This window comes from Diadema antillarum, unplaced genomic scaffold (genome assembly GCF_040938485.1).
Source record: "Diadema antillarum isolate AM-2024a unplaced genomic scaffold, OU_Dant_1.0 seq00001552_RagTag, whole genome shotgun sequence".
NCBI classification, from domain to species: Eukaryota; Metazoa; Echinodermata; class Echinoidea; order Diadematoida; family Diadematidae; genus Diadema; species Diadema antillarum.
The window spans coordinates 306,560-334,026 of NW_027272281.1; the positions used below are offsets into that span (position 1 = coordinate 306,560).

General features: G+C 39.6%; 1 pseudogene; it reads right to left on the bottom strand.

Annotated features, from left to right (window-relative positions):
- Positions 1-8,538: 8,538 nt before the first annotated feature.
- Positions 8,539-23,967, bottom strand: LOC139710668 (heat shock 70 kDa protein IV-like; annotated as a pseudogene).
- Between the last annotated feature and the right edge of the window lie 3,500 nt (positions 23,968-27,467).

Consider the following 27,467-nt stretch of genomic DNA (forward strand, 5'->3'; position numbering starts at 1 on the left):
TGCTTTTTGATGAGAACCTCTATTCCCATTCCCATCCTTATTGAATTTGTACTATGCATATGTATATATTTAGAAAAATACAATTATGTTTTCTTCATCTTATTACTAATTTTCACATGTATTTTGTTAATTTGCGTATTTGCAAATATGTTCTGCTTTCACTGTATATAATTTCTCTGTTTATTTGTTGGATATGAAAAATAAATTGGAACTTGAACTCGAATTTAGAATTACCCGTTCAAAGGGAATTGAAGTTTTAGTCGTTTATGGTCAAGGGAATAAAATGAAATGTTTGTTGCCATGGTAACACTTGAAATTCCGGAAACTTACCGGTATTCACAAAGATACAATGTAAATCATTAAACAAGTGTCTCAGAATGTCTATTTCAAGTTTAATCTTCATCTACCATCAACAGCTTGGTCATATGAAAGTCACAATCCTCATGGCGGTTGCTATGGCAACGACTTTTCAAAAACTGATGCAGAGGAAGAAGAGTATTTCTATAGCAAAACATAATACAAATCCCAAAGCACAAAACCTTCCGTTTGTGGCTATTTACATTACGACATGAAATGTCTTATTTAATTTTCTAACCACATTCATTTTCATATTGTTTGTTATTGATTACACTTCAAATACAATATTCAATCATTTATAATTTTCATCCCTTTAGCAATATAATTTAGTTTTACTTCATTTAAAATATTTTCAAAGGTTACATTTCCTTTTATTGCCTGCTTCATTGCTTTACTTTGTGTAGTAATTTACATATAGTGCTAAATACAATGTTCAGCCGTTTCCGGGATTTGAAAGATGTATTCGATTGAAATCTCATTTGTTTGTACAGAAATTTCCATTATTATGTAAACTATTAAATGATGTGTTTTTCAGGTTATTGATATATAATTTTCATTTGTGTGTGTTTGTGTGTGTGTGTTTTTTTTTTCTCATCCATGTATCTGTCTTTTCTCGTTTATAAAAGTGCGTATAGAGACGTAAATGTTATATGCGCACTATAAAATCTGTTTAATAATAATCATTATTATTGCTATCATCTGGTACATAGTAAGACATTTTGTCATTTAATCAACATTTTGTCTAAATTACAATTCTTCCTCGTCTACTTCGACAATTTGATATAAATGGAACACTTGTATTTACTTGTTTAACAATATCCCATAAAAATCTGCCGTGAAATAAATTTGCCACCGTTGTTGCCAAAGATTCACTATGATTATTTTTGTGGTCTTTTATTCATCTCTTTTACGAGAGTTTTTAGTTTTTTTTTATGCTATGTTACCAATATTTTTGATTTGTCTAAGATAGCTGTTATCTCCACCAAATTGTCTGCTTTTCCATTTCCCGGTATCAAACCCACAATAAACTGGGACTCATGCAAACGAGACAGCAAAGTCCATGTATTTTATGTGTTTTAATCTGATTCTAAGTTCTGCGCTTTCATGTTGTCATTAAAGAGTCAGTAAAGAACTAAATGTATTTGAAAAAAAAAAGTTATGAATGTAACGGTTTGTATTCCTCTATCAATTCCCATGCAAGTACTATGGCAACCTGTTCGGCTCTGCATAATATTGATTTTCCGTTTATTCTCTTTCCTACTGACACTTGGAAACAAGGGGACATAGAAGGCAGCATCTAGACCCCATTAGATAACTTGGATGCATGTGTGTGAATAAGCAAATGGTAGTTCCACCCATTTGGAATGGATGTCTTTTTTTTTCGCCTCGAGTTGGTTTGTGGCATTCTGAGTACGCACATTCAATATATCATGTAAGTCGAATTACACACAGCCATTTTCTAAATGCCAAAAAGGAACTTTATATTCAGGTTCATTATGCATTCCTTGGACTAGTTCTTTTGGCATATCTTGAGTATTTCCAATGGAAGTATTCAGATTTGAAATTAGAGTGGCGGAGCACTGGGCGCACGCCCCCTTTATGTTATTTTTAAACAGAAGAAATAACAAGAACGAATGGACCTTCAATTTTGTAACCCCCCCCCCCTTAACGAAATTCCTGGATCCACCCCATAGATAGAACATTTAATTTCAAATTATTCACCTTTTTCCTACGCAGTTCATGTGATGGTTCGTTTCAATGCAACCAGCGCTCCACAATTAGCAAAGCTTGATATTGAACCGTTTTCAGTTTGTCTTTATAACCTTAGGCAGCTGATTCATACGCTTCGCGACCATAATCTGACATCAATCATTTTAGGGCACGGTATAATATACGTAAACATGTTAGAATCCGTTCCCCGATAATTTTCACTAATACAACGGATGATGTTGAATCTTTTCAGACATTTAGTCTTTGTGTTTTCAATATGCTTCTGCCAGGAAAGTTTGGAGTATATCCACATTTCCCCCAAATATATTCTGCATAACCAGAAACTGATGCAGCTAAACAAGTGTCTGTTCATTCATTTACCGATTTTATCATTTATCGATTTTGTTGTGTGTAACAATACTGCTGACTTTGGGACTGATATCGTCATTTATGAGCCATTAAATGTGTTCCATTGATTTGCAAATATTTATCGAGAGACAAATGGGACGATAAAATTCTAACTCATTGTGGCTCGGTGACTGGACTCACGGCCTTATGAGGAATATAGTTCAGGTTTGCCTCTCACAAAATTGTGGGATCTGATATCAATATTATAGATTATGAAGAGCTTGCTTCCTAAAGACGCTAAATCCATTGAAAATGATGGTTTTAGCGCTTTTTGGAAGTAAGCTCTTCATATTGTTGGGTTATAGTGAGAGAAAGACTTAGGTAGTGCTGTGTGAGCAGTATGTTCATTAGATGTTTGTGCTGGCGCCATACCACCATCAGGTCACCATCTAGTCTTCAGTAAAATGAGATACCCACTTTGATATGAATGGTAGAGCGCATACTTGTTACACGGTAGCGATAATCGACCCTTAAAAGCCAGAAAATTGAGAGGAGCATTGCCAGGTTGTTGTTGTTTTTGTTTGTTTGTTTTTTTACGCTTTCAGTTTTGACTGCTATTTGTCAAGAAATGCCGCCCATAAAGGCCACACACAAGACACAGACAAATACATAATTACTCTTTAAAAGACGGACCACGGAGGGCGTTAGGATGGGATTTCACGGAGCACCCGAAGGACGCGAATGAAAAAATCCAACATTCGGAAAAGTTTTTCTCCAAATGTGTTCCAACATTGAAGCCGAAAACCATTCTTGCGCAATTTGTGCGAAGTTTCCACGACGTATGTGCGAATGTCGTGTGTATCATTGCTAAAGTACAGCATGTTACGTACACTAAGAACACGCGACGGAAATGCGAACAACGAAAAATTGTCAATAATCATGGGAGAACATGTACCCAAGGAGAGGTGGAAGCTGTCTTGAGTTGATTTTTTTTTTCTGTCCTCTATTTCTCCTTTCTTTTTCTCTCATTTCTCTATCGAGTGCTTGCCTACATTTTTTTTCATAGGACCTATCTCCACTAGTAAAGCATCTGATCTTTTTGCAGTTCCTCCAACACATAACCTCTATAATTCAAATGAAATTTTACATACTTTAGATTAATTTTAAGTGTATTCTGCAATTTGTTTTTGTATATCAAACATTTCTTTCTCTTTGCTAGTCTTTAATTTCTTTTGTTACTATAGTTGTTCATAATTGTTTGATGTTTAGATGTATGCTACGATTTTTATTTGTAGAAAGCATATAGGTCATACATGTACATCCCCCAAACGTGCGCTAAACGTTCGCGAGAATGTCTCAAAAGGTACGCGAACAGTTTGCGATTACGTCGTAAAATGATCGGAAAAACTTCGCAGATTTCGCGTAAAATACGCGAGACATTCTCCAAAGTTTCGGAGTCTCTTTGGGGTTTCACGAACATTTTGCGAATATCACGCGTGTCTTGCGAAGGTCTTGCGCATATGAAGAGGCTTTAAAGACACTTTCGAGAACAATTCACGAGCAAATCACGACCAAGTGTGCGGAAAAGGTTCGCAAAAAATTTCAAACTTTTTTGAAATTCTCGCCGAAGTAAAAACGACATTTGCGAACAATTGACGACGCTTCCAAACCCTCACCTTTGTTTGGCGATCTTTTGCAGACTAAAATACGAATGCTGGATTTTGCCATTCGCGTCCTTCGCAAATCGTTCGCGTGCTCCGTGAAATCCCACCCTTAACACCAAAGGCTGATTTCACTACTCGCGAAAGACGCGATTGCCGAAAAAAAGTGCAAAGTCCAACATTCCGTAATACACGTTGTATTTTCTTTTTTCTGTGGATGTCTCCCGGAAAGGCCTGATTTCACGGAGCACGCGAACGATTCGCGAATGGAAAAATCCAACATTCCGAAAAGTTTTCTCCGAATGTGTTCAAACAATGAAGCCGAAAAACAATTTTGAGCAATTTGTGCCAAGTTCTCACGACGTATGTGCGAATGTCGTCTGTACCATTGCTAACGTACAGGAAGTTACGTACACGGAGAACCCGCGACGGAAATACGAACGACGCAAATTTTTCAATAATCATGGGGGGAATGTTTCCAAGGAGAGATGATAGGTGTCTTGAGTTGAAGTTTTTCTCTTTCCTATTTTCCTCCTTTCTTTCACTTTCATTTCTCTGTTGTGTGTGTGCCTACAGTTTTGTTTTGTTTTTTCTAAGGACCTATACCTCCACTGTTAAAGCATTCGACTTTTTGCAGTTTCTCGAACACATAATCTTTAGTTTCAAATGTAATATTGGTGTATTCTGCGATTTCGTTCTCTTTTCTGGTCTTATTCTTTTTTGCTTTATACAGATGTTAATAGATGTTTAATGTGTAGATGTATGATAATTATACGATTTTGATTTGTAGAAAACATAGAGCTTTAAAAAGTTTATACATTCCCCAACCATGGTTTAATAGTTCGTGAGAATGTCTCAAAACATACGCGAACAGTTTGTGGTTACGTCGTAAAATGATCGCAAAAATTTCACAGATATCGCGAAACATACGCGAGATATTTTCGAAAGTTTCGGGGTCTGTTTAGGGTTTCAGGAAGATTTTGCGAACATCACGCTTGTCTTGCGAAGGTCGTGTGCATATGACGAGGCTTTAAAGACACTTTCGAGAACAAATCACGACCAAGTGTGCGGAACAGGTTCGCAAAAAATCCATTTTTTTTTTTAATTCTCGCCGAAGGAAAAACGACATCAGCGAAAAATTGACGACGCTTCAGAACCACCGCGTTTGTTTTGCGAACTATTGCAGACTAAAATAGGCCTTAAAAAAGGCCTGATTTCACGGAGCACGCGAACGATTTCCGAAGGACGCGAATGGCAAAATCCAACATTCGGAAAAGCTTTTTCTCAGAATGTGTTCCGACAATGAAGCTGAAAACCATTCTTTCCCAATTTGTGCGAAGTTCTCACGACGTATGTGCGAATGTCGTGTGTACCATTGCTTAAGTACAGAATGTTACGTACACGAAGAATACGCGACGGAAATGCGAACAACGCATATTTTTCAATAATCATGGGAGAAATGTTTCCAAAGAGAGATGATAGGTGTCTTGAGTTGAAGTTTTTTTTTCTCTTTCCTTTCCCTCGCGTCCTTCGCAAATCGTTCGCGTGCTCCGTGAAATCCCACTGTTAGTGGAGCCGAAAATCATTCTTGCGCAGTTTGTTCGTAGCTCATACGGCGTATGGGCGAATGCCGTGTGAACCCCTAACTTCATGCACTACCAGTCACGCATACACGATAAACACGTACGCGACTTTAAAAATGCGAGCGCAAATTTTCCAATAATCTCAAGCAAAATATTTCTAAGGAAAGGTGATAGTTGTCTTGAGTTCAGATTAATCTGTTCTCTTTTCTTTCACCTTTGTCTCCCTTTCGTTTTTTCTTTGTAGTTTGTTGGTTTGCGCACTCACGCTTATTGTGTGTGTGTGTGTGTTTTTTTTTTTTTCCGCACAAGCAGCTTTTCTTGAGGTTCCCCGAAAAAAAAAAGAATTGGTATTGTATAGTATAATTGAAGTGCATTCCGTGATTTTAATTAAACATTTCTTCTCTTTACGGATTTTCAAAATTGTTGTCAATTTGTTTGTAATTTAATGATGTATGTAATGATTTGAATTTGTAGAAAAAAATAAATGAAATGAAATGAAATGAATGAAATGACATGAAATGGAATTAAATTAAATCAAATTGAGACATTATGAAGTCAGACACCTTGGCCATGCGTTTTATAGAGGTCAGACGTCATATATAATGGTTACGGATTTCCCCCCTAACATGTACTAAACGTTCGTGAACCGCCTGAAATGACTGAAAAAGTACGTAAAATGATCGGAAAGAACTTCGCAGATTCCGCGAAACATAGGCTTAACGTTTAAAGAAGAAATCCAACATAAAAATAAAAAACTTAAAAGAAAGAGAATATCTTCCCGACAGAATGATATAAAACTGACAAAATGTCAGATAAAGAATAAGAAAGGTAAGACATTTTGAAATTTCACATTTTTTCGGAATACATTACTTGGTCAGTCCTTTTAAAAATTCAAATGAGCGCGTTAATAATGTCATACCCTCACAAGTTTTCATGTATGTCATATTGTAACGAATGATGATAACCAGAAAACCACTGACTATGCAGAACAATTGTGTGCCTTGTTCTATATGAAAACCACTTGCAACCTCCGCAGCGAATTCTCGTGGGGTCCCGTTTACATTCCACACGTGCCAAGCACACCCCTCCATGTTGACACTTTCCAAGGTTTCTCCTCTCTCCTGCCTCCGTCCCAAAATATTAGGATTTTTGGCATAACTCTACCTCATGAAGTACCGAGCAGGGCACATTCCAAAACTAGTGGATTTCGCTCTAGCCTGAATCTCTGATAAAGTACACATTCCTTGCACATTCCGTAAATTCTGACCATTCCTCGAATTACATTTTTGGAATTTTATGTTGTGTATGGTCCACTGAAGAATTCTCTGTTTTACCCTATATCAAGGTACGCTCCCAAATATTCTGTTTCTCATAGCTCCCACATAATTTGAATCACCCGAATACTTTTGTAAGTTTAAAGACATACATTAAGCTTTGAGGTAAATAAGTAACGATTGCTCTGATGAAGCAGCGGATTTCTTGGATAGAGGGACTTCTTGCATCTAGGACTTCTTGAATCTATGGAGACTTTCGAGACAGAGTCCTCGTGTCATGCAGTTAGACAAGTCCTGTAATAACTCCTGATAAGTCCTGTAATAATATGTCGATCAGCATGTACGTGTGTCAACGAGAAGCATCTGCCAATAAACTAGCAATTTGCCCGTAAATACGCTCATTCAATTGAACTCCATATTGTACCTCTCTCATCGTGATGGTGAACTGCGTGAATGTATTTGGACCTTAACTAAACCACTCTCTTCCATTGCGGAAAATATGTGTGTCTATTGGGGTGTAATTCCCGCTCGGCCTTCATCCTGCAAAACGCCCAGTAGTCAGTGCCTACACAATTTACCCGCAACAATATATACAATTCGGGGAAAAAATGTTTTTTTTAGCTTATATAAGTAAAAGCCTTTTCCCATATCAAGGCATATCAATGATAACAGTATTTTTGTTCTTTTATATTTTGGGTGATTGTTAGACAAGTTCTCAAATTCATACAGTTTAAATATGATAATTTTTGTGATTTCTATGTGTATGAAAATGAATAGAAATATTGTGAGAGCATGACATCGTCATTTTGATAATTTGAATATTCATAAGGACGGGTCTGGACATATTTATCGAAAATATGAGAAACATCAAAATCCTTATCTTCCTTATTTCGTATCTTATTTTTGCCATTTTTGTATCGTTCTGTAGGGAATATTTCTCTTTCGTTTGAAGTTTATTTATTTTTTGGGTGGATTTTTTCTTTAACTCTTTATGTGCCACGTTCGCACGTCCGGCTCAGTCGACGGCGTGCCAACTTCGCATATTCTGCTCAACAAACAAAGCCGCCAAGACCGATCGATAAACCGCTAATTACTGCTAATCCCGCGGCACAATGAAAGCGTTTCTCGTGCTTTTGTTCCTCTCATAAACGACTTGCATTCTATGTAGTGGTCGACTATCAAGCAATGTTCCCAACTAGATTTGCTTGTACATTCTAAGTTTCTGTCACGGTTTTATGTGCAAAAGTCATGCCTTTACAGTAATGTAGAAACTGGTCATTCAAAAGAAACATTGAAAATAGATTCGTCATACAATCTATATCGTAACAAAGCTTAGCATTCCTCTTTGACTTTGCCTACTATTATGCCCACCTTAACAGAAATTTGTAGAAGTTATACAAATCGGAAAAACAGAATTCGTTCTCAAAGCATGACTACCTTCGTGTCTCAGAATAACGTGGCACACAGGGGGTTTCCACCATGACACATAAAGAGTTAAGGGCTAATTTCACGTAGAGTGGTAGGGGTAGGAATGAACTGCTCATTCAGAGCAGGTTCAGTCCCTCCACTGACTCCTGACTGAAGCCCTCTCGATTGTTAATCATTTTACCGTCCACTCCAAAGCTTGATCATGAATGGTGAGCACGTCTTGTGGAGCTCCTTCAAATGGTACGTGAACTCTTCATAACTTGACACGTAGTTCAAATCGAGCCACTCTAATATACGATCTGCAGCCTCGACGACCGTCTGTCTTTCAGCAACGGTCAGCTTCCATTTAGCTAAAGGATTGTTAGCAGCGGATTTGACGCTGAAGGCGTAGTCCTCCAGTTGGTTTCTAGCTTCATTTCTTTTCCGTTTGAGATCATCTTCCGCTTTGAACTTTTCAGCATCGTTGATCATGCGTTCGATTTCCTCCTTGGATAAACTGCCTCTGTTATGTGCGATTGTGATATTACTGCTGTTACCTGTGTTCTGATCCTTTGCTGTTACGTTCATGATGCCATTGACGTCAATGTCAAAGGTCACTTCGATCTGCGGCACACCTCTTGGAGCTGCAGGGATGCCATAAAGGATAAACTCTCCAAGTAGGTTGTTATATTGTGTGAAGGCCCTCTCTCCTTCGTATACACTAAACTCCAAGAATGTTACGTTGTCTAAAGGTGTGGTGTAGCCGAACCGAGAAACCTTCGCCGGAATTGTCGTATTTCTCTCGATTATGGTTGACATCTCTCCTCCAAAGAGCTCAATTCCAAGAGAGAGTGGGATTACGTCAACAAGGATCACATTCTGGATTTCTTTACTGTGATCTCCAGACAAAATAGCTGCTTGGACTGCTGCACCATAGGCCACAGCTTCATCTGGATTGATGGACCCCTAACAAAAAAGTCCTGTGGTACTCCCTGTGGTACTTGTCGGTACCACACAATGTACCACACACTTGTAATGTTACCACAGGAACTGTGTGGTACGGTACCACAGGCTTGTAGGGTACTCCCTGTAGTACTTGTCAGTACCACACAATGTACCACATAAATAAATGTTACGACAGGAACTGTGTGGTACTGTTTTACAGGCTCATGTGGTACTCCCTGTGGTACTGGTTGGTACCACACAATGTACCACACAAATATATGTTAACACAGGATCTGTGTGGTACTGTGTCACAGGCTCGTGTGGTACTCTGGGATGTACAACAGGGCAGTGCCACAGGACATTACCACAGGAATTACCACAGGACAGTACCACAAGACAGTATACACACAAATTGTCCTGTGGTATTTTGGGACGTATACCACAGCACAGTACCACATGAATTGTCCTGTGGTATTTTGGGACGTACCACAGGAGAGTACAACAGGAAAGTACCACAGGATAGTACCACAGGACAGTACCACATGAATTGTCCTGTGGTATTTTGGGACGTACCACAGGAGAGTACAACAGGAAAGTACCACAGGATAGTACCACAGGACAGTACCACACGACTAGTTCTGTGGTATTTTAGGACGTACCACAGGACAGTACCACAGGGCAGTTCCACAAGACAGTACCACAGGAAAGTACCACAGGATAGTACCACAGGACATTACCACAGGAATTGTCTTGTGGTATTTTGGGACGTACCACAGGACAGTACCACAGGATAGTACCACAGGACAGTACCTCACGACTTGTCCTTTGGTATTTTGGGACGTACCACAGGACAGTACCACAGGGCAGTACCACAGGACAGTACCACAGAGCAGTACCACAGGACAGTACCACAGGAAAGTACCACAGGATAGTACCACAGGACAGTATTACACGACTTGTCCTGCGGTATTTTGGGACGTACCACAGGGCAGTACCACAGGACAGTACCACAGGAAAGTACCACAGGATAGTACCACAGGACAGTATTACACGACTTGTCCTGCGGTATTTTGGGACGTACCACAGGGCAGTACCACAGGAGAGTACCACAGGACAGTACCACACGACTCGTCCTGTGGTTTTTTGGGACATACCACAGGACAGTACCACAGGAATTGTCCTGTGGTATTTTGGGACGTACCACAGGACAGTACCACAGGGCAGTACCACAGGACAGTACCACAGAGCAGTACCACAGGACAGTACCACAGGAAAGTACCACAGGATAGTACCACAGGACAGTATTACACGACTTGTCCTGCGGTATTTTGGGACGTACCACAGGGCAGTACCACAGGACAGTACCACAGGGCAGTACCACAGGAGAGTACCACAGGACAGTACCACACGACTCGTCCTGTGGTATTTTGGGACATACCACAGGACAGTACCACAGGAATTGTCCTGTGGTATTTTGGGACGTACCACAGGACAGTACCACAGGATATTACCACAGGACAGTACCTCATGACTTGTCCTGTGGTATTTTGGGATGTACCACAGGACAGTACCACAGGGCAGTACCACAGGACAATAAAACAGGGCAATACCACAGGACAGTACCACAGGAAAGTACCACAGGATAGTACCACAGGACAGTACCACACGACTTGTCCTGTGGTATTTTGGGACGTACCACAGGGCAGTACCACAGGACAGTACCACAGGATAGTACCACAGGACAGTACCACACGACTTGTCCTGTGGTATTTTGGGACATACCACAGGACAGTACCACAGGAATTGTCCTGTGGTATTTTGGGACGTACCACAGGATAGTACCACAGGACAGTACCACACGACTTGTCCTGTGGTATTTTGGGACGTACCACAGGACAGTACCACAGGACAGTACCACAGGGTAGTACCACAGGACAGTACCACAGGAATGTACCACAGGATAGTACCACAGGACAGTACCACATGACTTGTCCTGTGGTAATTTGAGACGTAGCACAGGACAGTACCACACGAATTGTCCTGTGGAATTTTGGGACGTACCACAGGACAGTACGACAGGAATTCCTGTGGTAATTTTCGATGTATACCACAGGAGAGTACCACAGGAACTGTCCAAAATCCCAAACGAAAATCATAATATGTGACCGTGCACCTCAAAACGAACATAAAGTCGCACACACTGATTTTGCGTAAGGACTGAAAATAAGTGAAATGGGTCAACCTAGCCGAACTTGACTTTTTTATATTTTCTGAAAGAGCGGGTCTTCTTTTACATTATGCTAAAATTTGGTATCATAAAACGGGCAGGAAAGTGTGTTTTTTAAGCAGTTTATCTCGAACATTGTTGGTAGAATTGTGTGATTAGGTGTGTCTTTAGAATCCCTTTTTCATTTCTGGAAAACCTTGTCCACACTCTTCGCTTTCAACTCTAATAACTTTTGTAAGGATAGCGCTACTGCTTTGAAAGTTGGCGTTAATTATGGACAGAATGTGTTAATGAGGCATGCTTAATTTCAGTTTAATCTAATAATCCCTTCATTGTTGTTACTCTGGTGGTTTTCTTCCTGTTTTTTGTCCCATTCATTGCACAGCCAGCACGGTTTGGTAAAAATTAAGCGCTTGAATAGACACTGTACTTTAGAGCCTCTTTTCTCAGTTCACAATTTTCCTGAGTTTGTGCTTTCTTTCCAATATTTAAATAGGTTAGGAGAGTCCATTTGATTTGAGTTATACATCATTTTAAAGCTTAAAGTCTGCTCTTTCAGAATATGGTCTTAACTAAAAATTCTTCGCTGGCGACTTTTTGTTTGTTTTGAGGTGCAGTGTCACATATGGTGCTATTCCACACAGAAGTACCACACAGCAAATTAAATTTGTAAGTACCACAGAAAAATGCTACAGGATTTTTTTTTCTTAACATTTTATACCAGAGGACTATCACATCAGGAGAATATCAAACAGCAGTACCACACAGGAGTACCACACAGGAAAATTGTAAGCAACAGAATCAACTGAAATTTATAACAAAAATACAAACAAAAAAGCACATATTAATATTCCTCAATTAATTGATAGATGAGTTATGCTGTGAATTATAACAATTGATTTGCCATTACTTATCCTGTCCTATACTCCTACAGTATTACCTATTTAGTGAAAGTGCTGATGTAAAGCATGAGAAATTTCATAAGGACTTCTGTGGTACTCCTGTGGTACTCCTGTGGTACTCCTGTGGTACAAATTTTTACATAGCTCATGAATATTCATAAAAAGCACTCTAGATTTTAAAAAATACATATATGACTTAAAAAGTCAAAGTATTAATGATGGAACTTACTTTGAACTTTATGAAAGATTGTCTAATTATGTTATGTTATTCCCAATATCATAGATATTGTTATGAAAGTGTAATTTTATATCTTGATAATAAAGTATAATCGAGTTAGTAACCATGCCTTAATGCTTTACGGATAGACGGCCATATATATATATATATGTACTGATACGGCCGATGGCTACCTAGGAATAGAATATGACTATATAGATCTATTATAGGACTAGATTGGCACTTGGCCATTAGACTCTCGTTTGAGGTTATATGTTAGGAATAGGACAGGTTATTAAGTAGGGCCATGTTTGTCCTGAAATCCATCACTCACCTATCAGGAATATTCCTTGATATGTGGCTAAAATTCTCCCAGATTTTTTTTTTCGATCTATCCTGTGTGGTACTCTCCTGAGGTACCATGGAAATGCTGTGTGGTACTGCCCTGTGGTAATGCTGTGTGGTAATGATCGACCTGTGGTACTGTCCCGTGGTACTGTCCCAAAATACCACAGGACAGTTCCTGTGGTACTGTTCTGTGGTACTAGTCCTGTGGTACTGCCCTGTGGTACGTCCCAAAATACCACAGGAATTCCTGTGGTACTGCCCTGTGGTACGTCCCAAAATACCACAGGAATTCCTGTGGTACTGTCCTGTGGTACTGTTCTGTGGTACCGGTCCTGTGGTACTTTCCTGTGGTACTGCCCTGTGGTACGTCCCAAAATACCACAGGAATTCCTGTGGTACTGTCCTGTGGTACTGTTCTGTGGTACCGGTCCTGTGGTACTTTCCTGTGGTACTGCCCTGTGGTACGTCCCAAAATACCACAGGAATTCCTGTGGTACTGTCCTGTGGTATGTCCCAAAATACCACAGGACAATTCCTGTGGTACTATCCTGTGGTACTTTCCTGTGGTACTGTCCTGTGGTACTGTCCTGTGGTACCGTCCTGTGGTAATTACCACAGGAGTACCACAGGACTTTTTCGTAAGGGACATGTTGAGGTCCTTGCCATCTAGGTACTCCTGGAGAAGTTTCTGGATCTTAGGAATACGGGTTGATCCTCCGACCAGCACAACAGTATCGATGTCTTTCTTGTCGATCTTTGCATCAGTGATAGCGCTTTTAACTGGTTCAAGGCACTTTTTGAAGAGATCATAGCACAGTTGTTCAAACCGATCCGAGGTCTAGCTGGAGATTGTTGTACGAAAATCAACCCCTTCGAACAGCGAGTCTGTCTCAATACTGGAATGGGAAATGCCTGAGAGAGTCCTCTTTGCAAGCTCAGCTGCTTTGCGGAGGCGTTGGGTCGCTCGCAGGCTGTTTGTGAGATTCTTCTTGTGTTTGCGCTTGAACTCCTCTGCAAGATAGTTCACTAACCGGTCGTCAAAATCCTCACCACCAAGATGGTTATCTCCAGCAGTTGACTTGACTTCGAAGACACCGTCATTGACTAGTAGGATGGACACATCGAATGTGCCTTCACCAAGGTCAAAGATCAGGATCTGCTGCTTACCTTGCAACTTCTTATCTAGTCCATATGCCAGGGCAGCTGCTGTCGGTTCGTTGATGATACGCAGGACATGCAGGCCTGAAATTTCACCAGCATGTTTGGTAGCTTGTCACTGAGCATCAGTAAAATAAGCAGGAACAGTGATGACAGCATCAGTCACCTTTAGACCAAGATATGCCTCAGCTGTTTCCTTCATTTTGGTTAGAACCATGGAACTGACTTCCTCTGGGGCCAGATTCTTCGTTTCTCCCTTGTATTCCACCTGTAGCGCAGGTCTGCCTCCTCGGTCAATCACCTCGAATGGCCAGTGCTTCATGTCAGCTTGCACACTGTGGTCTGTGAATCGCCGACCCATTAGTCTCTTGGCTGCAAAGATTGTGTTCTTTGGGTTCCTGTATTGCAGAAAGAATTAAAAAGGAAATTATGTTTGACGCAAACCAACGAACTCCTGATTACTAGACAGGCGTCTCATCCACTGGGATACAGAGGATTAGAACCAGAACTGTATGCCGGTGAAAAGCCAACAGGCAGTGTTGGTTCTTATCTTTTAGTTTTAAACATCAGAGCCGTGTAAACATAAACATGTGTGTGTGATAAACACCTACGACGCACAGTGGGCCAGAATGGCTCCAAAGTGCGCCAAAATTCATATTCACCGAGATCGACTTAAAACGTACGCTAAATTGACCGATCTAGGGGTAATCAGACCCGTAGAGTGCAATGAAAATATTTTCAAACACATATGACGTCATTTACATAGGGATTTCTAATTGGCTGTGAACATCCAATGAGAAATATAATATTTCTCACGTTACGATATTTTTCCACTGTCAGAAAATTGATAGTGCGAACTGTAGCTGTGGGATAACGCGTGTGCTGAAACAACATGAAAAGTAACAAAATAAAAGAAACAAAAATAAAAGAAAGACGTCAAAGGTTCAGACTTTGGTCACACTTGGAGGGGCGCCCTTATTGACTTTTTTGGTATTTGTCACTAGTTTGCTATATTATGTCCCCGCTTGAAAATGCATGCGTTAACATTGCAAATAAGAGATAAGTGAGAAACAAACATTGTACACAAATATTATTGAAAAGGAAATTTGATAAAGTTATTATGTTAAGCCCGTTAAAGGGACATTCCAGACGATTTTCATAATTTCACATCATGTAGTACATAAATCGACAACTCCATGTACAGATTTGTGGAATTTATTGTGGTTATTTAGCAGAGAAACAATACTTTGAAAAACCTTAAACAAATTACACTGCACAAGGATGATGACATAGGAGGTTCACATATTTCAGAAATGTAGCAGTGTAATTCCATTACAATACCACTTGCTTGCGAGTTCACCTGTGCATAATCTATGCATGCCTTCTTCTTTTGTTCTGTTTCCTTGAGCCCCAACTCATGCATTCTTATGGTGACTCTGCCCTGTCATCATCCTTGTTCATTGCAATTTGTTCTAAATTTTGAAAATATTCTTATTCTTCATCCAAATTATCACAAATTCTGAAACTCTGTCCTCAGTATAACTAATTTATAGTTGTTCAAATGAAAAATATTGAAAATCATCCGGAGGTCTCCTTTAAGACCATAATATATAAAGCTTTAAAAATGTTTTAGAGAGGTATTCATACTTCTTCAAAATGAATTAATGAAAATTTTTGGTAAGTATGTAGGATGTTACAAGACTATAGATATAATCGCATAATGATGGAGGAAGATGTGCTTACGGAGGTAGGACTGAAAGACAGAGAGGTGATATTATTATGATAAACTAAGAATTCAGTTAAAACATTCCTTTTGAAAATAGTATTTACTTTATTTGATAAAGGGGAGAAAATAATGGTTATTCTACATTCTAGGGCATACATATATTTTCGGAGAAAAGATAATCTACATTTTCGTAATGAAAAAAAAAAAACCGAATGATTCTTCCCCTTCCAACTGACTTGACCAGTGTGGTCTACAGGCATGCATAAAGCACGAAGAACTCGGTATTTCAATACACATTTGTACAGGGAGAAAAAGATCATTAACACCCACACTGGAAACTAACCTTACACCTCAATAACCCTGCACAATAACAGAAGCAGAAGCCTATGGTATGTATTGCGAAAACATCATGCTAAAATAAAGTATCATGAACTGTTTATCAACACCCAATACTGTGCTGCATTTTCTGTTATTTTCGTGTTTTCCAACTCCTTACAGTCAGGTGATCCCATCACTGCAAGCCCTTGAGGCTTTTACGCTACACCTTTTTCTTTCACTTTACTTCACTTCTCCCCTCTTGTTTTTGTTCTTCTTCTTTTTTTTAAAGTCTGACTTGGTACTATAGTTTATTGTATGATAACCTATGTCATCCCTTTGTAAATTATATTGTGAACTATGTTATATTTCGTCTTTTTTAACTGTATATACTGTAAATGTGGAAAGAAATAAAGGAGAGTCCTATGCTCTCGGTCGATTCAATTCAATTCAATTCAAATGAATTCAATTCAACACTGTGAGATTATCAATAATAAGAGGATATAAAAATATGACTGTGGTACATGTACCACGAAAAAACAGGTCGAAAGAATCGTGCAGGAGGAGAACGTCAGATCTGTAGGTTTCTTGAATGTGGGAAGTTGGCATGCTGTTAATCAGTGCAAGTATACTGTCTACACAGGCATTATAGGGTTACAGACCATCGAGACATTTATGGTCATTTAGCTGGTTCGATGTGAACATTGTACACCTATCAATCATGATGAACATGACACCCCGCCCCTCCCCAGACCCCCGCCCCATCTCTCACCCTCTCTCTCCCTCTCTCTTGCTCTCTCTGTGGTCTCTGTTGTGTGTGCCTTGCCTGCGTATGGGGATCCATTGGATGCGTACTGCCACCGCACGCGAGATTTTGGCAAAAAACAGGCAAACATGCGGATGGAAAATTGGGTTTTCTTCACAAGATTGCGGAAGATTGCAGCCAAGTTTGGTATCATTGTAAAGCAGGAACTACAGCAAAGGCGACTGTGATATTTTTAGCGCGGGAATCGGTGGGAATATTGACCATTTTTTCACATTAAAAGAAATTTGCTATTTTTAGCCAAATTTTCCTTGTTTTGACCCAAATTACTTTCAGAGGGAATAAAATCTGGCCTGTAGAGTTTATGATCATTTAGAATAGTTAATTTGACACGTGTGTTGAAAATTTGAAGAGGGTCAAACGACCTATTCGGCGGAAACCTTTTGAAAACCGCAATATTGCATTTTACACGTGTTTTACCCAGTATTCACAAATTTTGAGTCTGTTTGTAGATAAACAATCCACTTGAAATTAATTTCAAGAAAAACTATTATTCAGAGGTGTTCAGGAGGATGTAATTTGTGCCTAGGATATGAAAAAAATAAATTTCCTTCCAGTGACTAAATCCCTATTTTGGCGCACTTTCATTCACACCTGGCCCACTGTGCGACGTGATGAAAACAAGCACAGCATGTGTTTAGCTCCTAAACCCGTTAAATATTTAAACGCGTCGCAGCATTTTAAAACTGTTACAGAAAAGTGTTCAGTTAGGTGTTTAGAAACTTAACAAATTTGTTACAGTATATATATATACATGTATATATATATATATATATATATATATATATATATATAATTTGTGGCTGCAGGAGCGCTGAAAGCGGGGGGGGGGGCATGTGTCCCCTGTAGCAAATAATTAATCAATTCAATTCAATTCAAACTTTATTTCATTTTTCAAGAAGAACATAAACATTTCACTTTCTTTGGTAACAGAGAATAAGGTTGCATAATCAAAACAAAGGAAATTGAGAAAAATATAATTGTGGAACCTTTGAGTAACAAATACGTTGTCATGACAATTGACTGAAGTGATATAGAGGATATAACAATATGCAAAACATCGAAAAATTGAGGGACCCACTAAAAAGACAAGGCTTGTAGAAAGAGGGCCCCTCAGGTACAGAATGTCAAATAGAAAACATAAACTGATGCAAAAAGGGGAAAAAGTCAAAAAAAAGTCTGGAAGCCCACTGAAGAGAGAGTTACAAACGGTACACATAGCCCTTTTTACACTTGTGTTTCTTAACCCGTACTTTCTCTGACCCAGGACTATCGTTAGTCCCGTACCATTTTTTTTTTCAGCTTTTTACACTTGCCAATTAGTCCCGTACTAAGCTCTTGTCCGGGGCTAAGGAGAAAATTAACCTTTTTAGTCCGGTACTCTCCAAACGACATGAATATTCATGATTACGCTGTGTACTGTACACGTACACGCACGCACCGGCAGCACTTGATTACCTCGTTTCTGATTGGTCAGTGGGGGTCAGACTCCGTCTCCGTCGCTTAGCCCAGGATTATTTTTTCGTTCTGTTTGCACTCACTTGCTTGGCGCCGCAATTGCGGGGTTAGCACCGCAATTGCGGTGCTAACCCTGCTATAGGGCTTTTTACACTTGTAAATTTTTGCTTAGCCCCGGACCAACGGTGGGGCTAAGGGGGGGGGGGGAGGGCCTTAGCCCCACCGTTGGTACGGGACTATCCTTAGCCCACTTTCTGTTTACACTCGTTTTTGCCAAAGTGGGCTAGCCCCACCGATAGTACGGTACTATCTGGCCCTGCAAAATAGCAGGGGTTAGCACCGCAATTGCGGTGCCAAGCAAGTGAGTGTAAACAGAACGAAAAAATAATCCTGGGCTAAGCGACGGAGACGAAGTGCGACCCTCACTGACCAATCAGAAACGAGGTAATCAAGTGCTGCCGGTGCGTGCGTGTACGTGTACAGTACACAGCGTAATTATGAATATTCATGTGGTTTGGAAAGTCCGGGGCTAAGAAATACGAGTGTAAAAAGGTCAGTTTTCTCCTTAGCCCCGGACAAGAGATAGTACGGGACTAATTGGCGAGTGTAAAAAGCTTAAAAAATTGGTACGGGACTAACGATAGTCCTGGGTCAGAGAAAGTCCGGGGTTAAGAAACACAAGTGTAAAAAACCCTATATATTTTGCAGGGCCAGATAGTACGGGACTATCGGTGGGGCTAGCCCACTTTGGCAAAAACAAGTGTAAACAGAAAGTGGGCTAAGGAAAGTCCGGTACCAACGGTGGGGCTAAGCCCCCCCCCCCCCCCCCCCCCCCGCCCCACCGTTGGTACGGGACTAAGCAAAAATTTGCAAGTGTAAAAAGCCCTATACACACGCGAATAAACATTAAACTAGACTAGGGCGACGAAACTAATAAAGGAAGACTAGAAGACAAGACAGAATGAGACAAAACTAAACATAACAGGGAGAAAATACAACTGTCAGAAAGGCATAACAGATCCAGCGATCCTCGACAGAATTATTTCAACAAAAACAAATGATGGGATGCTTGAAAAGGATACAAAATTATAGAGAAATAAAGAGAAATAGATGTAGGAGTAATACAGTATGTCCCCAAAAAAATTACAATGGGGCCCTCCGCAATGATATCTTTCAAAATAGTGAATCAATTTAAATACAAATTCAGGGTATGAAACTATAACTCATTGCCCACATCTTACAGAAAACCCCATTCGATTTGCTTCAGTGGTCAAAGAGAAATATGGAATTTTGTAGAGGATGTCAGGAATCTCTTCTGTCCAAATTCTGTCTATTATTCACACACAAGAGCATTGAATTGCTAAAATTGGAAGGAGCAGACTCGACATGCTTTACAACAATCCACATTTCTCTGTGACCGCTTAACCAAATTGAATGGGGTTTTCTGCAAAATAGAGCTAAGGTGTTATATTCTAAGACCCTGAAGGCGGCACTTATACAGGTTGATCATAGTAGGTGTTATCAATTCGAAAATCTGGTTGTAATTTTTGGGGCGACTTACTGCAGTATGTCCCCAAAAAAATTACAATCAATTTTCGCATTGATAATGCCCAATATGATTCATTTTTTTAATGCTACTTCAGGGTCTTAAAACATAACATTTCACGTAATATAGGCATTACAAAATAGATTCAAATTTTATATTCCACAAAAATCATTACTCATGTTATATTCGCCGTTAATATTCCCTCATCTTAATTATTGAGTATTAATTTGGGGCAACACGCATCAGAATTTATTAGACAAAGTGCTCCTTTTACAAAAGAAAGCTCTCCATGTTATCTGCAATTCCCCCGTACGTTCTCATACAAATATGCTGTTTGCCTCTGATAAGCTCTTAAAAATGACAGATTTGTTTTTGCTTAATCTAGGGCATTTTATGTACAAGTATTGCAACAAATTGCTTCCATCTATTTTTGATTCTATGTTCCTCAAATATCAATCATTTCATAAATATCCCACTTGGCGTTCCAGTGAATTTTATTTACCTCTTTTAAGAACGATTTTTGCTAAAATCATACTTATTCATGTAGGCCCAAATTATTGGAATTCTTTGAATCATCACATAAAAAATGCTCCATCCTCTTTATTGCAATCGTATGACTCTACAATACTGAATTAACCTTTTGGATCTTTTTTTACATACTGTCCTGTTTACTTTGTCCCCTCTTCGAAGAATTAATGGTATTTTTTTTCCCTGGATGTTTGTAATGTTGTCATCTATGCTATTCTGCCCATAGCGTCTAGAAGTTGACTTTCCGTATGTTACTCTTGTTCATATGTCCCTCTATTTTCTATTTTCTTGTCTCTCTTTCAGGCGTCAAAATATTACTTTTCCCCACAACTATCTTCTGTTTCTCTTGGCATGCTTCTGCCGAAGATCGCTGTTTATGTTATTTCTGTTGTTTTGTTACTGTTACTGTTTCTGTTTCTGTTTTGCGTCCTTGTCTGCTATTTAGTCTTCAGTTCGTCAGTCTTGTCCATCCCGTTTTGTCCTGTACAACCTTTTCTCCAGTAGTTGTCTTGTTGTCTAGTCCTGTCTCATGTTTGTTCGCGTCTATGTAAATGCATTTATTTGTTAATCTAATTTTTAGTGGGCTTCCAGACTTCTTCCGCTTTGTTTTTTTTTTTTTTTTGTATTTACGATGATTCAATTTATTTTTTTCATCGATGTTCTTCTCCAGAGGGGCCCACATACTACAAGCTCTGTCTGTTTAGTGGGTCCCTCCATTTTTCGCACTTAAAGCAACGGCATACATGTACTTCACTTTAATCACTTCTGTTTCTTTCTTATCATTAACAATGTATGATTATCATATGTCCTCAATTGTTGTAGTCTTTTCATTTCACTATGTTCTACTTATCTTATTCTTTGTTATTAAATGAAGTGAAACATATGTTTTGTCGAAAAATGAAATAAACTTTGAATGGAGTTGAATTCAATTGATTTCTTAGAAACATAGAAGCGAAAACGTACAGTACTGAGTTGTAGCTGTTTATATACATAAATTGCCCAAATTAAATAAAAAATAAATCTTTCATTTTTAGCAGCTTATTAGAGGCAAATAACAAGTTTGAGTGGGAGGGTATGGAAGGATAACAGATGACACGGAGAGTTTTCTTTTGTAGAAGGAACACTCTATCCAGTAGGTTCTGGTCAGTGTTGCTCCAAACTAATATGCCAATCAACCTTTAAATCAATTATCTAAAGACTAAAATGAATAACATAGGCACTTTTCGAGTCTAAAAATTGTCAATTTCATATCTGAAAAAATGCTTAATTAAGACCTGAAACAGGCACTTAAATTTATTGGATAGATGGTAGCCTCGCGTCCTTCTACCAGTGTGCCCTGAAACATACCTCTAGAGAAGCCTTTCAGTTTTTCCTTTTCTTCTCAGCTTTCTAGCATTACAAGAACATTTTCCTTTGCTCGAACAATGCGATCACTTTTAAGCTATTATAATGGATACATTTCAGACTAAATCGAATGGTCAATTGAAAGTGGCTCACCAATGTATGTTGGCGCTGACCTGTAGCCTATATAATTATGACGCAATGCACCCAGCGACTCATCCACATTAAGAAATCTTACAGGTAGTGGCTAATTCCAAGATGGTGAACGACTAACTCGTCTGTGAGTTTACCATAAACATTTCCAACAGTTTCGGCTCATTAATAATAGATTATCGTTAGAAGTGACTATTAGTGTACGTACGTTTATGAGGAAAGACAATTCACGATGATTCTGAGCTCTCACTCGCGTCGTTCGCGCGTAGAAATGTGTATAAATGAATGTTACTCTCTCCAACTAAAGGATCCGAAAGTCAGGGGAGGACAACTGAAAAGACATGGCATTATTCCCTCACTCTTCCACTTTAATTTCTCATAAAGCATGACTCATAAAAATGCTCGGTTGTGGACATATTAATCATTTTATTAGCGCTTGTCGAGTGGTTTAGGAAATCACCGTTTCTAGAAAACCGCCTTCAAAGTTTTCCTTCCGACGCTATCATGATCAAGGGAAGGCAAGACAGTTTCACCGCTTGCCAATACAAGGTACGCTCCTAGCAACCTGCGCGATGTTGATTCAAGCTTAGCGCCAACGGTCTACGCTTCACCAATCAGTAACCGGGATGCCACCCACGCAATGACTAATAAGATCACTTCCTCGTTGCTAGTGGAGAAGTCTAGCTGCGGCGTTAGATCCACATCTTCGGACACGTTTCTGTTCCGTTGAAAGTTGAAATATCATGGCCCAGAACAACGCTACTTTCTTGCCTTTCCTTTAATCACTTAGCTTAGAAATTTCGGCAGATGGTAGACGAAACATTGGACTACAAAATTAAGTCAAAAACAGATATCTGATCGTTTTGACCGATTTTGATGATCTGACTTGAAACTTGATTTTCTCGGCTCAGCCGTCAGCGACTTTAGGACACTTGATATAACGGGTCGCAAATGTTTCTGAAAGGATATTGCGTGAAAAATGTGACTTCTGTTAGCTTTTGTCAATAGTCTATTGAAAGTCTACATGTATTCCGGAGCTCTGCCCGTACTTAGTAAAATGAATAGTTTTCATAATTCAAAACTGATCATAACCCTTCGCAATGATTTTTTTTACTGTGTTTAATTTGATAGAAATATGTATTATGTATTATATGGAAATGCTCTATAAACGCGACTTTTATACTCTGTTTTTCCCCTACCGTGAGAGGGGGGAATCCCCTCTCACACCCTCCTCCCGCTCGGTAGCTTCGCTCGGTCGCCGACGACCTCACTCCGTCACGCAAATATACTCCCGTAAAATATTAGTCATATTCCTTCCCTGTAATTTTCTTTTACTATGTTTAATTCCCTAAAAATAACAAAAAATAGTTTTAAAAATAGTTTTTAAACGCGACATTTATACTCTGTTTTTACAAAAAGTCCCTACCGTGGGAGTGGGGTATCCCCCTTCCCACACTCTCTCCCCCCCCCCCCCCCCCCCCCCCGCTCGGTCGCATTGCACGTGCCCCCGTCGAGATTTTGTCCCTAAAACCAAATGTGTTCCGTCCAGCTTGGTTAGCTGGACAGGAATGGACATGTTTGTGGATTATGAACTCTATGGAACATCCCGATATGATAGGTTCAGGATTCTAAAGTTGAATAAATCATTAGTTCTTCCTGATTGGAACGTGCAAATTCATAAGAGCAAGACAGAAGATCACAATTAATCATAATTACTGCGATGCGATAAAGGCAGAAGATCTATATAATTACATGACAACTTGGTTCTTGGCGGCATCGCCGATGAGCCTCTCCGTATCGGTGAAGGCGACGCAGCTCGGTGTGATTCGGTTTCCCTGGTCGTTGGCAATGATCTCGACCTTGCCGTTCTGGAAGACACCGACACACGAGTAAGTCGTTCCCAAGTCGATTCCAATAGCTGGTGCTTTTCGTGATGCCATCATCTGGTTCATTTTACTCTTCAAACAGTTTGAGGAATTCGGAGAAAAATGATACTGGCGTTACTTGAATGAAATGTATTGCCTCCTCTTCTGGCCGCTCACTCATTCAGCAGTATTTGTTGCTTTATCACCTGCTGGTTTACCAGAGGCTAATCAAAATGACCTTGCTCATCAGATCAGCAATCTCTAGCTCCTAGTTAGTGCTGCTGAGATATACATATCTCCTCGCTTATCCTGTAGGCTGATGGAACTGCTACCAAATCGTGCATGAGAAGAACTCATGTAGACCTATGTCATGCTCTTAATTATCAACTCTTTATGTGCCACGTTCGCACGCCCGACTCAGTCGACGGCGTGCCAACTTCGCATATTCTGCTCAAACGCACGAACCCGCCCAAACCGATCGATAAATAGTCAAAGGTCACAATACACTAAAAGCGTTTCTCGCGATTTCGTTCCTCTCACATATAGCTTGCATTTACATGGTGATTGACTAACAAGTGATGTTCGTTATTGGATTTTAGTGTGAATTCAATTTTCTGTCATTATTTTGTGTGCAAGAGTTACGCCTTTTCACAATAATATAGTTCCTCGCATTTGCAAGAAAGGCGATAACAGATCAGTCATGCAATTTACATCAAAGCAAAGCTTGGCATTTTCTCTACAACTTTGTTTACTGTAGCTCCAGCTGAACAGAAATGAGGTGGGGGTGGGGGTGTTAGTATGTGAGGGACAGAAGCGACCGAGCCCGAGCGAGCTGACCGAGCGAGGGGTGGAAGTAGCATACGAGAGAGGGGTGTCTCCCCTCCAACAGTGAAAACTTTCAGCATTTTTATGTTGTTAATGGTGTAATTTGGTGCATGTTTTAGAATGTTTCATGAACTTAACAATAGTCCCCACGGTGTAAGTATTCAAAGGTAGCATTGCTTTGATTTAGATTATATTGTAAGGATACAAATTTCTAGTATTCTTACACACCGTCTGCTACTTAAACAGGAAGAGCATGAGTACAAGATCCCATGAGTGGTGGTGATTTCAAGTAACGGGGAGGGAGCAGGGAAAGCGAAATAAGCAAACGCTCACAAAGAAAAATATCACACAAAGACATGTATTCGAATATCATGACCGCAAACGGTTTTTTTTTTTCAGGGGGTGCAGAAAGCCCCCCCCCCCCAAAAAAAAAAAAATAAATAAATAAAAAAAAAAATAAATATATATATATATATATATTTGGCTTGATGAATATTGTTACGTGTATGTGCATCTTACCATGCTCACTGGAAAGAATTCTGCAGACACAAGCACATTCTTAGCAGTAATTTCAATAACTTTTCTCTTAATTACTTCTCGTTCAATCCCTTCCTGTAATTTCATGAACAGTTCTGCCATTGTCTACATTTCGTCTCACGTTCTCCATTTCTCTTCTTGACATAGATAATTATATACTGACATTGTGAGTTTAATCCTACGTTATTATACAAAATTTCCATGCCGCGTGATATATCAGGATGGATAAATAGATGGAAAATCCCATGACAACTGTTTCCACCAGTAATATGTACATGTTGATTTCGTCAGCATTCATGTTTTGTTTTGTTTCGTTTTGTTTCAAAATACTGATAGATTATTCTAAATAGAATCAATGTCAAAGTGTTGTTTGTGTTGTTTTAAGCCGAAGTACAGAAGTGCAATATACAATGGTAGTCAATTGTGCAGTGTCTGTGCTGAAAATACGCTCACATAAAAACTTCAAGGCAACTATTTCCAATCATTCCGACGCCCTTAACAATAGTAGTCCTACACTGCATGCAGCTGTCGTTATATTATTTTTGGTATCTACGAGATAAAAAAGTACACGCGAGTGGGGAAAACCACTGCATCGCCGGTTTTGCGCAGGTGCTACGCGTGAAAAGATACCGTATTTGGTCAACTGGGTTACCATTTAAAAAATATTTCCCATTTTGCTGAACTATCTGTGACCCTGCATCACAAAACCAACAATTAATTTACCAGGCATGGATTTTTACTTAAGGGATGATGACTTTAAAGGGGATGGCTAGTAACTGTTCAGTGGGAATCAGTGGGAGTGCTGAGGATGATTGTTCCATCAATCCTTGTGGGATTCATTAAAGAGTATATTATATTGTTGTGTGAAAATTATTTGCTTCAGAATGGTCTCATATTCAAGTAATGTGCAGTTTAATGTTTCCAGCCATGTTAGCATGCCTGTACAGTGACGGGACGATCGTTAACGATCGTTAACGAGACCATTCTGAAGCAAATACGTTTCACACAACAATATATATTACAATTAATGTACTCTTAAATGAATCCCACAAGAATTGGAACAATCATCCCCCAGCATTCCCACTGATTCCCACTAATCAGTTACTAGCTATCCCCTTTAAGCCTTACCGTGATGTATCACACAATTGGAATGGGATACCCTAACTTATCTAAATATTAGAAAGAAAGCACACACTCCGTAAAAGCGTGTACTGAGAAAAGAGGCTCCGAAGTACAGTCTATTCAAGGGCTTAGTCCTACCAAGCCATGTTAGCAGCGTAATGTATAGGACAAAAACAAAACAAGAAGTGAAATACAAGTGCTGCAACAACACTGAAGGGATCATCAGATTAAACTGAAATTGAGCCTGTTCTATCACCACATTCTATTCATGCCTAAATACATGTACTACCACTTCCAAAGCAGTATCATTCCATTAAAGGTTATCATAATAGGGTTTAAAGTGAAAAGTGTGTTAAAGATTAAGAAATAAGAATTGAAATGTACAATACATACCTATTCGCCCCGTTCTACAACAATTACATGTTTTCTAGAAAACGGCTAAAAAACACAATCCCCCATTCTTATTTTGATCCCAAGCTTTAAAATTATTTAGAACAAGAATTACTCTTTCAGAAGATATGAAAACTCAATATTTACTATCTAGGTTGACCCTTTCACGTATTTGAGTCCTCGTGTAAAATCGGGGGCATCCCACGAGACCGACACCCACGAGTCATACGGTCCACGAGACCGACATCAATAATAGGTTCATGAGTCATACAGCCCACGAGTTATACGGCTCAGGAGTCATACAGCCCATGAGTTCGACACTACGCACAAAAGGCTCATGAGACCGACACTAAGCAAACATAGCCCACGAGACCGACACTAAGCAATAAAGGCTCATGAGACCGACACTAAGCAAAGAAAGCCCACGAGACCGACAGTAGGCAAAAAAAGGCCCACGAGACCGACACTAAGCTAAAAAGGCTCACGAGACCGACACTAAGCAAAGAAAGCTCACGAGACCGACAGTAGGCAAAGAAGGCCCACGAGACCGACAGGATAAACAGCGCCATCTACATGTCAATCACCTGTACAGGGTGTTCCATGAACGGAAAAATAACATACTGGCGGTTGAAATTTGTAAATTTTAATGAACGACATCAAACATGTATTTCTACATACTTCTGGTGGGGGGCAAGTGTGTC